Below are 9,405 nucleotides of genomic sequence, written 5' to 3' on the forward strand. Positions count from 1 at the left end.
GGCTGGATTCGAACCCACCACCTTGGGTGTACATGGCTGGCGCCTTAGCTACTTGAGCTATAGGCACCGAACCTAGTATTCTTTTCTTAATGATTGTGTTCAGTGATGCAAGTTGTGCATGACCCCAGACTGTCTGAATGTCAAAAGTGTCAATGGAGAACTACACTCAACAAACAGCAGGGCAGGACATGAGAGAATGTTACAGAATGGGGCCTTGGAACCTGATGGGTTCAGCCAGGACTGTTGGGGTCACCATAGACATACGGGAGTATATTGGCTCCTTGCTTAGGAAAGCTGGGATATGGATGCTGAGACCACTTTGCTGGGAACTTAGGAAGGAGGCTGTGTCCCCCAGGCTTGTAAACAGTGCTGATACCCACACTTGCTTGATAGATAGGGCACCATAAGGCCTTACTATTAACAGTTCTGCTTGACCAGCTTGTGTTTCATAGCCTGCTCAAGACTGCCTGGCTTGAGCCTTAGAAGTCCTACATTCTCAGAGCTACTCTTAGTCTCCTGCAAACCCGGATGTTGGGCCAGCCCAAGTGGAGAGTTTGCAACATTCCCGTATTACACCGAAATGGGGCTAGTGCTGCTGTGTGGTTCTTTAGGGGGAATGGAAACCTCCTTTTGTTGCTCTGCCTAGGGTCCATCCTGGGAATGAAGTGAAGCTGACATCTGGAGGCAGTGGCCTCCTATGGAGGTGCAGAGCTGTGAGTACCCCCCTCCTCCAGAGTTCTGCTTTTGGCTATATGTACCTGGCTTTCAGCCCTTGACCACAACCCATAGGCCTCCTCTTTTGACCATGTTCCTGCCCCCTCACCTTATTCTTCTGGCCTTTTCCACCTGGCCTAATCCCAGTGACTGAATGCCATTGGCTTAATTTCGATGCTTTAAGCCACAAACTATATGACCCTCACTCTATTCCCTTGGCTTTACCTGCCAAGCTTTCAGCTCCTGACAACATCCCATGGGCCTCCTCTGTTGACCAAGTCTCTGCCCTGTCATTTATTCCCCTGGTCTTCTCCACCTGGCCATTCCCCTTACTTTGATGCCCCTGGCCTTACTTGCAGTCTTCAAGTCCATGAGTATATGACCCTGGTTCTATGCCACTGGCTTCACTTCCCTGGCTTTCAGTGTCTGAACACATCCCATTGGCCTCCTCATTTGAATATATTTCAGCTCCATCACCTTGTTTCCCTGTCCTTGTCCACGTTCCCTAATGCCCTTGGCTTCATGCCCCTGGCCTTATTTTTTGACTTCAAATCCCCGACTATATGACTCTAACCCTATGTCCCTGACACTATCCCCTTGGACTTACCTCCCTGGCTTTCACTTCCTGACCACATCTTACTGGCCTCATTTTTTCACCATATCCCTAGTCTGTCACCTTATTTTCCTGTCCTTATCTTTCTACCCTAATCAATTTGGCCTTATGACACTGGCCTTATTTTCCAGCTTTAAACCCTTAACTATATGTCCCTGACCCTTGCCCTGAACTTACTCCCTAGCCTCACCTCCCTGGCTTTCAACCCCGACCACATCCAATTGTCCTCATGTTTTAACCATATACAGGCCCCATCATGTTATTCCTCTATTTTTGTCCACTTGCCTTAATGCCCTTGGCATCATGCCCCAAGTCTTTCATCCTGGCTTTATGCCCCTGACTATATGGCCCTGGCCTTGTGCTCTGGCCTAATTTATCTAGGCTTAATCTCCCTGGCTTTTAGCCCCTGACTAAATCCTATTTGCCTCATGTTTTGATCATTCGCCCCCACCCCCACCACATCACCTAACTCATCCGGCCGTGTCCATGTGGCCTAATTACATACCTGAGGTTACATCACAGTGAGTGGCTTTATGTTATGACCATGTTCCTGGCCCATCATATTATTCTTCTATCCTTGTCCACCTGCCCTAATGCCATTGGCATCATGGTGCTGGCTATATTTTTTTTGATTTAAGCCTCTGACAATATAGCCTCATCCTATGCCCCTGGCCAAATCCCACTGTCCTTACCACCTTGGGTTTCAGTCCCTGACTAGATTTTATGGACCTCCTCATTTGACCATGTCAGTTTATTCCCCATTCCCTGATCACCTGGCCTAATCCCCTGGCCTAAAGCCCCTGACCCAAGTCCCCTGGCCCTTTGCCCCTGACTGAATGCCCATACCCCAACACCCCCACCCAGATGACCCTGCACCAATGCCCCAGCCTAAATACCACTGGCACTGTATCTTTGGCCAAATCCCACTAGTCCTATTGCATTGGGGTTCATCCCTGGCCACATTTTTTTGGCCTCTGAAATTTACTATGTCCTGAACCTGTTACTTTATACACTTGGCCTTCCCCACCTTACTTAATCCCTAGGCTTTATGCCTCCATCATGTTTCTTGACTTTAAGTCTTTGAGTCTACGGAACTGACCCTATCACCTTGTCCCTATGGCCCTGGCATTAAGCCCCTGCTCTAATGCCCGTGCCCAAAGGCTCTTGGCCCCTTGCCCCTGTCCCAATGACCTTGCCTGTCCCTGTCCCTGACCCCTGGCCCTTTCCCCTTGCCCCATTTCCCCCGCCAATGTGTCTGCCCCAATGCCCATGCCCAAATACTCCTGGCACTAGGTCCCTGTCTGAATCTCATTGACCATCAATGACTGCCTTGAATTTCATGCTTTAGCACATTTCTTTGGCCTACTCAATTGACCATGTCCCTAGCTTGTCACCTCATTCTATTGGCCTTGGCCACCTCACCTATTTCCCTGGCTTTATGCCTCAGATATATTTCTTGGCTTTAGGCCCTGAGTCTCTGAAATTAGGCTTATGGCCCTGACACTATACCTGGACCAATACCCTGGCTCTATGCCCCAGTCCCAGTGGCCCAGCCCTATGCACCCCTGCCCCATTGCCCCTATCACCATGTTATAGGCCAAATCCCATTGGCCCTATCACCTTGGGTTTGACTCCTGACCACGTTTCTTTGGCCACCTCAATTGACCAGGTCCCCACCCTAACATCTGATTTCCCTGACCTTGGCTACCTCGCCTAATGTTCTGGTTTTATGCCCTGACCATATTTCTTGGCATCAAGTCTTTGAGTCTCCGAAATTGGCCCTATAGCCCTGGCCCTGGGCCCCTGGACAAATGCCCCTGCTCCAATGCTATTAGCACCCTTGACAGTATCCCCATGGCTCTTTGCCTTGCTCCAGTAGCCCTAGCCCTATGCCCCCAGACTAGTTCCCCTATTCCAATGCCCCTTGCCCAATGCCCATGCTCCAATACCTTTACCCCAGTACTCCTAGGCCTATGCTCTGGCCCCAAAGCCCTGGCCCTATGACCCTGCTGTAATGACCCTACCCCATTGCCCCTGGCCCTTTGCTTTGCCTGAATGCCCATGCCCCAATACCCCTTCCACAATGTTTCTGGCACTATGTTGCTGACCGAATCCCATTGGCCATGTTGCCTTAGGTTTCACCCCACACCACAATTCCTTGCCCTACTCAATTGACCATGTCCCTACCCTGTCACTTTATTCCTTAGGCCTATCTACCTTGCTTAATCCCCTGGCTTTATGCTGAAGCCATGCTTCTTGACTTGAAGCCCTTGAGTCTTCGAAATTGGCCCTATGCCCCTGAACAGATGACTCTGCCCCAATTCCCCTGCTCCGTAGCCCTTACCACAATGCCCATGGCCCAATGCTTGTGGCTCTTTGCCCTGCCCCAGTGGTCCTGGCCCTAGCTTCTACTCTGATAACCCTGCCCTATGGTCCCTGGCCATTTCATTTGCACAAATGCATCTTCCCCCATGTGCCATGCACCATGTCCCTGCCCCAAATCCACTGGCCATACCACCTTGGGCTTCTCCCAGATCACCTTTCCTTGGCCTGAACAATTGACCATGTCTCTACCCTGTCACTTTATTCTATTTGTTCCTGGGGCCTTGATTCTTGGCTTTGAGCTTTTGAGTCAGCAGACCTGGCCCAATGTCCTTGATTCTATGTCCTTAGCTCTATGCCCCTGCCCCTATGTCCTTGGCCTTGAACCTCTGCTTGAAAGCCAGGACCCAAAGGCTCTTGGTGCTTTGTCCCTGTCCCAATGCCCCTGTCATATTGACCATGTCCCAAGTTCCCTGCCCCCTGGCTCTTTGCAATTGTCTCTTTACCTATGCCAATGTCTCTGCCCCAATGCCTGTGCCCTAATACCTAATATTCCTGGCACTATAAACCTAGCTGAATCCCACTGGCCAGACTGCCTTGTGTTTCACCCCTGACTACATTTCTTTGGACTGCTCAGTTGATCATGTCCCACCCTGTCACCTATTCTGTTGTCCTCGTCCACCTTGCCTAATCCCCTGGTATTACTCCCTATCTGTATTTCTAGGCTTCAAGCTCTTAAGTGTCTAAAATTGGCCCCGTGGCCCTGACTCTCTGCCCCAGACCCATGCCCTGCCCCAATGCCCCTGAGCCAATGCCCTTGCTCTAAAGCCATTATCATACTGTCCCTCGACCAATGCCCATGGCTGTATGCTCTGCCCCTATATCCCTGGCCCTATGACCCTGGTGCAATGACCCTTCCCATTTGCCTGTGGCCCTTTGCTATGCCCCAGTGCCCCTGCCCCAATGCCCCTTTCCCAATGTGCCTGATACTATGTCGTTGGCCAAATCCCACAGAATGTCCTGCCATACGTTGCACCCCATAGCACATTTCCTTGGCCTACTAAATGGAACATTTCTGTACCCTGTCACTTTATTCCATTGGCCTTGTCCACCTTGCTTACTCCCCTGGCTTTATGCTGCAGCCATGTTTCTTCCTTGAAGCCCTTGAGTTCCAAAATTGACCTATGCCCCTAGATGTATGCCTCTTCCCCAATACCCCTGCCCCAATGCACCTGCTCCAGTGCTCCTGTAAACAATGTGGTTACACTAGTACCCTTGACCCAATGTTCATGAACCTTTGCCCTGCCCCAATGGCCCTGGCATTAGCTTCTACTCCAAAAACCTGCCCCAAGGCCCCTGGACATTTGATTTCCCCAAATACCTTTGCACAAATGCATCTTCTCCCATGTGCCAGGCACTATGTCCTGGCCCAAAACCCACTGGCCATACCACCTTGGGTTTCTTCCCAGACCACCTTTCCTTGGCCTACTCAATTGACCACAGCCCTACCCTGTCACTTTATTCCCTTTGCCTTGCCCACCTTCTGGATTGATGCTGGTGTGATGATTCTTGGCTTAAAGCTCCTGAGTCTCCAGACGTGGCCCTTTGACCCTGACCCTATGTCCTTGGCTCTATGCCCCTGCCCCTAGGTCCCTGGCCTTAAACCTCTGCTCACATGACTATGCCCAAGAGCTCTTGGTGCTTTGTCCCTGCCCCAATGCCCCTGTCATATTGACTGTATCCCAAGATCCCTTGCCCCTGGCCCTTTGTGATTGCCCTTTAACCATGCTAATGTCTCTGCCCCAATGCCCATGCCTATGCCCTAATATTCCTGGCACTATATACCTAGCCAAATCCCACTCGCCAGACTGCTTCATGTTTCACTCCTGAGTGCATGTCTTTGGCCTCCTCAGTTGACCATGTTGCCACCCTGTCACCTCATTTCTATTATCCTTGCCCACCTCACCTAACCTCCTGTCTTTATTCCCTGGCCATGTCTCCTGGCTTCAAGCTTTTGAGTCTCTGAAATTTGCCCTATAGCCTTGACCCTATGCCCTGGACCAATACTCTGTTCCAGTGCCCCTTATCCATGGCCTGTGGCCCTATGCTCCAGTGCCCCCAGCCTTATGCCTCCACCCCATTGCCCCAGTCAACATATCATTGGCTGTATTCCATTGACTTTATTGCATTGGGTTTTACTCTGGAACAAGTTCCTCTGGCCTCAGTTCACTAGGTCCCCACCCTGTCATTGATTTCCTTAACCTTGGCCACCTCACCTAATATTCTGTTTTTATGCACTGGCCATATTTCTTGGCTTGAAGCCCTTGAGTCTCTGAAATTGTCCATATGGCCCTAACTGTACTCCCCTTGCCTAGGTGCTCCCCTGTTCCAGTGCCATTTCCCCAGTTTCCCAGGCCCTATGCCCATGACTCTTTGCCCTGTCCTAATGGCCCTGCCCCATCGCCTATTCCCCAATGTGCCTGGCACTATGTCGTTGGCCAAATCCCACAGGCCATACTGCTGCAGGTTGCACCCCACACCATATTTCCTTGGCCTACTAAATGGAACATTTCTGTACCCTGTCAATTTTATTCCATTGGCCTTGTTCACCTTGCTTAATCCCCTGGCTTTATGCTGTGGCCATGCTTCTTGGCTTGAAGCCCTTGAGTCTTCAAAATTGGCACTATGCACCTAGACACATGCCCTTCCCCAGTGCCCCTGCCCCAATGCCATTTGCTCCAATGCCCTTACATAGTGCTCATGGCCCAATGCTCGTGGCTCTTTGCCCTGCCCCAATTGCCCTGACCCTAGCTTCTACTCTAATAATCCTGCCCTACGTTCCCTGGCCATTTCAATCGCAAATGCCAAATGCCTTTGCACAAATGCACCTTCCCCCATGTGCCATGTACCATGTCCCTACCCAAAACCCACTGGCCATACCACCTTGGGTTTCTCCCCAGACCACCTTTCCTTGGCCTGAATAATAAACTATGTCCCTACCTTGTCTGTTTACTCCCAGGGCCTTGATTCTTGGCTTTAAGTTCTTGAGTCACCAGACCTGACCCTGTGACCCTGACCCTATGTCCTTGGCTCTATGCCCCTGCCCCTATGTCCCTATCCTTAAACCTCTGGTTGAATGCTCGGGCCCAAGGCTCTTGGTGCTTTGTCCCTGCCCCAATGCCCCTGTTGTATTGACCATGTCCCCACTTTCCTGGCCCCTGGCCCTTTGCAATTGTCCCTTTACCCATGCCAATGTCTCTGCTCCAATGCCCATGCCCTAATATTCCTGGCACTATAAACCTAGCTGAATCCCACTGGCTGGACTGCCTTGTGTTTCACCCCTGCCTACATTTCTTTGGACTCCTCAGTTGAGCATGTCCCTACCCTGTTACCTCATTCTGTTGTCCTTGTTCACCTCACTAATCCTCTGGCATTACTCCCCATCCATATTTCTTGGCTTCAAGCTCTTGAGTGTCTAAAAGTGGCCCTGTGGCCCTGACTCTATGCCCTAGATCCATGCCCCTACCCCAATGCTCCCGAGCGAATGCCCTTGCTTCAAAGCTGTTATAATACTGTCCCTTGCCCAATGGTCATGGCTGTATGCTCTGCCCCAATATCCCTGGCCCTAGGACCCTGGTGCAATGACCCTACCCATTTGCCTGTGGCCCTTTGCTATGCCCAAGTGCCCCTGCCCCAATGCCCCTTTCCCAATGTGACTGGTACTATGTTGTTGGACAAATACTGTAGGATGTCCTGCCATAGGTTGCACTCCATAGCACATTTCTTTGGCCTACTAAATGGAACTGTACCCTGTCACTTTATTCCATTGGCCTTGTCCACCTTGCTTAATCCCCTGGCTTTATGCTGTGGGATGTTTCTACTTTGAAGCCCTTGAGTTTCCGAAATTGGCCTCGGCCCCTAGATGCATGCCTCTTCCCCAATGCCCCTGCCCCAGTGCAGCAGCTCCAATGCTGTTACCCCAGCACCCTTGGTTCAATGCTCATGGCCCTTTGCCCTGCCCCAATGGCCCTGGCATTAGCTTCTACTCCAATAATCCTGCCCGAAGGCTCCTGGCCCTTTGATTTCCCCAAATACCTTTGCACAAACGCACCTTCCCCCATGTGCCAAGCACTAATGCCTGGCACAAAACCCACTGGCCCATACCACTTTGAGTTTCTCCCCAGACCACCTTTCCTTGGCCTACTCAATTGACCATGTCCCTACCCTGTCACTTTATTCCCTTTGCCTTGCCCACCTTCCTTAATCCACTAGATTGATGCTGGCGCAATGATTCTTGGGCTTTAAACTCTTTAGTCTCTGGACCTGGTCCTGTGGCCCTGCCCCTATGTTCCTGGCCTTAAACCTCTGCTTGAATGACTGTGCCCAACGGCTCTTGGCACTTTGTCCTTGCTCAATGCCCTTGTCATATTGACCCTGTCCCAAGTTCCCTAGCCCCTGGCCCTTTGCGATTACCCCTTTACCCATGCCCTAATGCCCATGCCCTAGTATTCCTGGCACTATATACCTAGCTGAATCCCACTGGCCAGACTGCCTTGTGTTTCACCCCTAAGTACATGTCTTCTGGTTTCCTTGTTTGACCATGTCCCCAACCTGTCATCTCATTCCATTGTCCTTGTCCACCTCACATAACCCCTGGCTTTATTTCTGGATCATATCTTGGCTTCAAACTCTTGAGGCTCTGAAATTGGCCCTATATCCCTGACCCTATGCCCCAGACCAATGCCCTTTACCCATGACTGCTGGCCCTATGCCCCAGTGCCCCTGGCCCTATGCTTCCACCCCATTACCCCTGTCAACCTGTTATTGGCCATATCCCATTGACTTTACTGCCTTGGGTTTTATTCCGAAACAAGTTCCTTTGGCCTTCTCAATTGACTAGGTCCCCACCCTGTCATTTATTTCCTTAACCTTGACCACCTCACCTAATATTCTGTTTTTATGTGCTGGTCATATTTCTTGGCTTGAAGCTCTTGGGTCTCCAAAATTGGCCCTATGGCCCTTGCCCTATGCCCCTTGCCCACGTGCCCCTCCTCCAGTGCTGTTTCCCCAGTGTCCCAGGCCCTATGCCTGTGGCTCTTTGCCCCATCCCAATGGCCCTGCCCCTATGCCCCTTCTACCATGACCATGCCCCATTGCCCTGGCCCTTTGCTTTGCCCAAATGCCCCACCCCAAAGCCCATTCCCCACTGTGCCTAGCATTCAGTTGTTGGCCAAATTCCATAGGCCATACTGCCATAGGTTGTATCCCATACCACATTTCCTTGGCCTACCAAAGTGAACATGTTCTTACCCTGTCACTTTATTCACTTGGCCTTGTCCACCTTGCTTCATCCCCTGGCTTTATGCTGTGGCCATGCTTCTTGGCTTGAAACTCTTGAGTCTCCAAAATTGGCACTATGCCCCTGGACAAATGCCCTTGCCCCAGTGCCCTTACCCCAATGCCCCTGTTCCAATGTCCTTACCACAGCACACTTGGCCCTATGCTCGTGGTACTTTGCTATGCCCAAATTGCCCTGGGTCTAGCTTCTATTCCAGTAACCCTGCACCATGGTCCCAGGTCTTTTGATTTGCCCAAATGCCTTTGCAAAATGCTCCTTCCCCCATGTGCCAGGCACTATGTCCCTGCACATAACACACTGGTCATACAGCTTTGGGTTTCTCCCCAGACCACCTTTCCTTGACCTACACAATTAAACATGTTCTTACCCTGGCACATTATTTCCTTTGCTCCTAGGG

The sequence above is a fragment of the Otolemur garnettii genome, unplaced genomic scaffold, assembly GCF_000181295.1.
Source record: "Otolemur garnettii isolate 467f Iridium unplaced genomic scaffold, OtoGar3 scaffold00048, whole genome shotgun sequence".
Taxonomy (NCBI): Eukaryota; Metazoa; Chordata; class Mammalia; order Primates; family Galagidae; genus Otolemur; species Otolemur garnettii.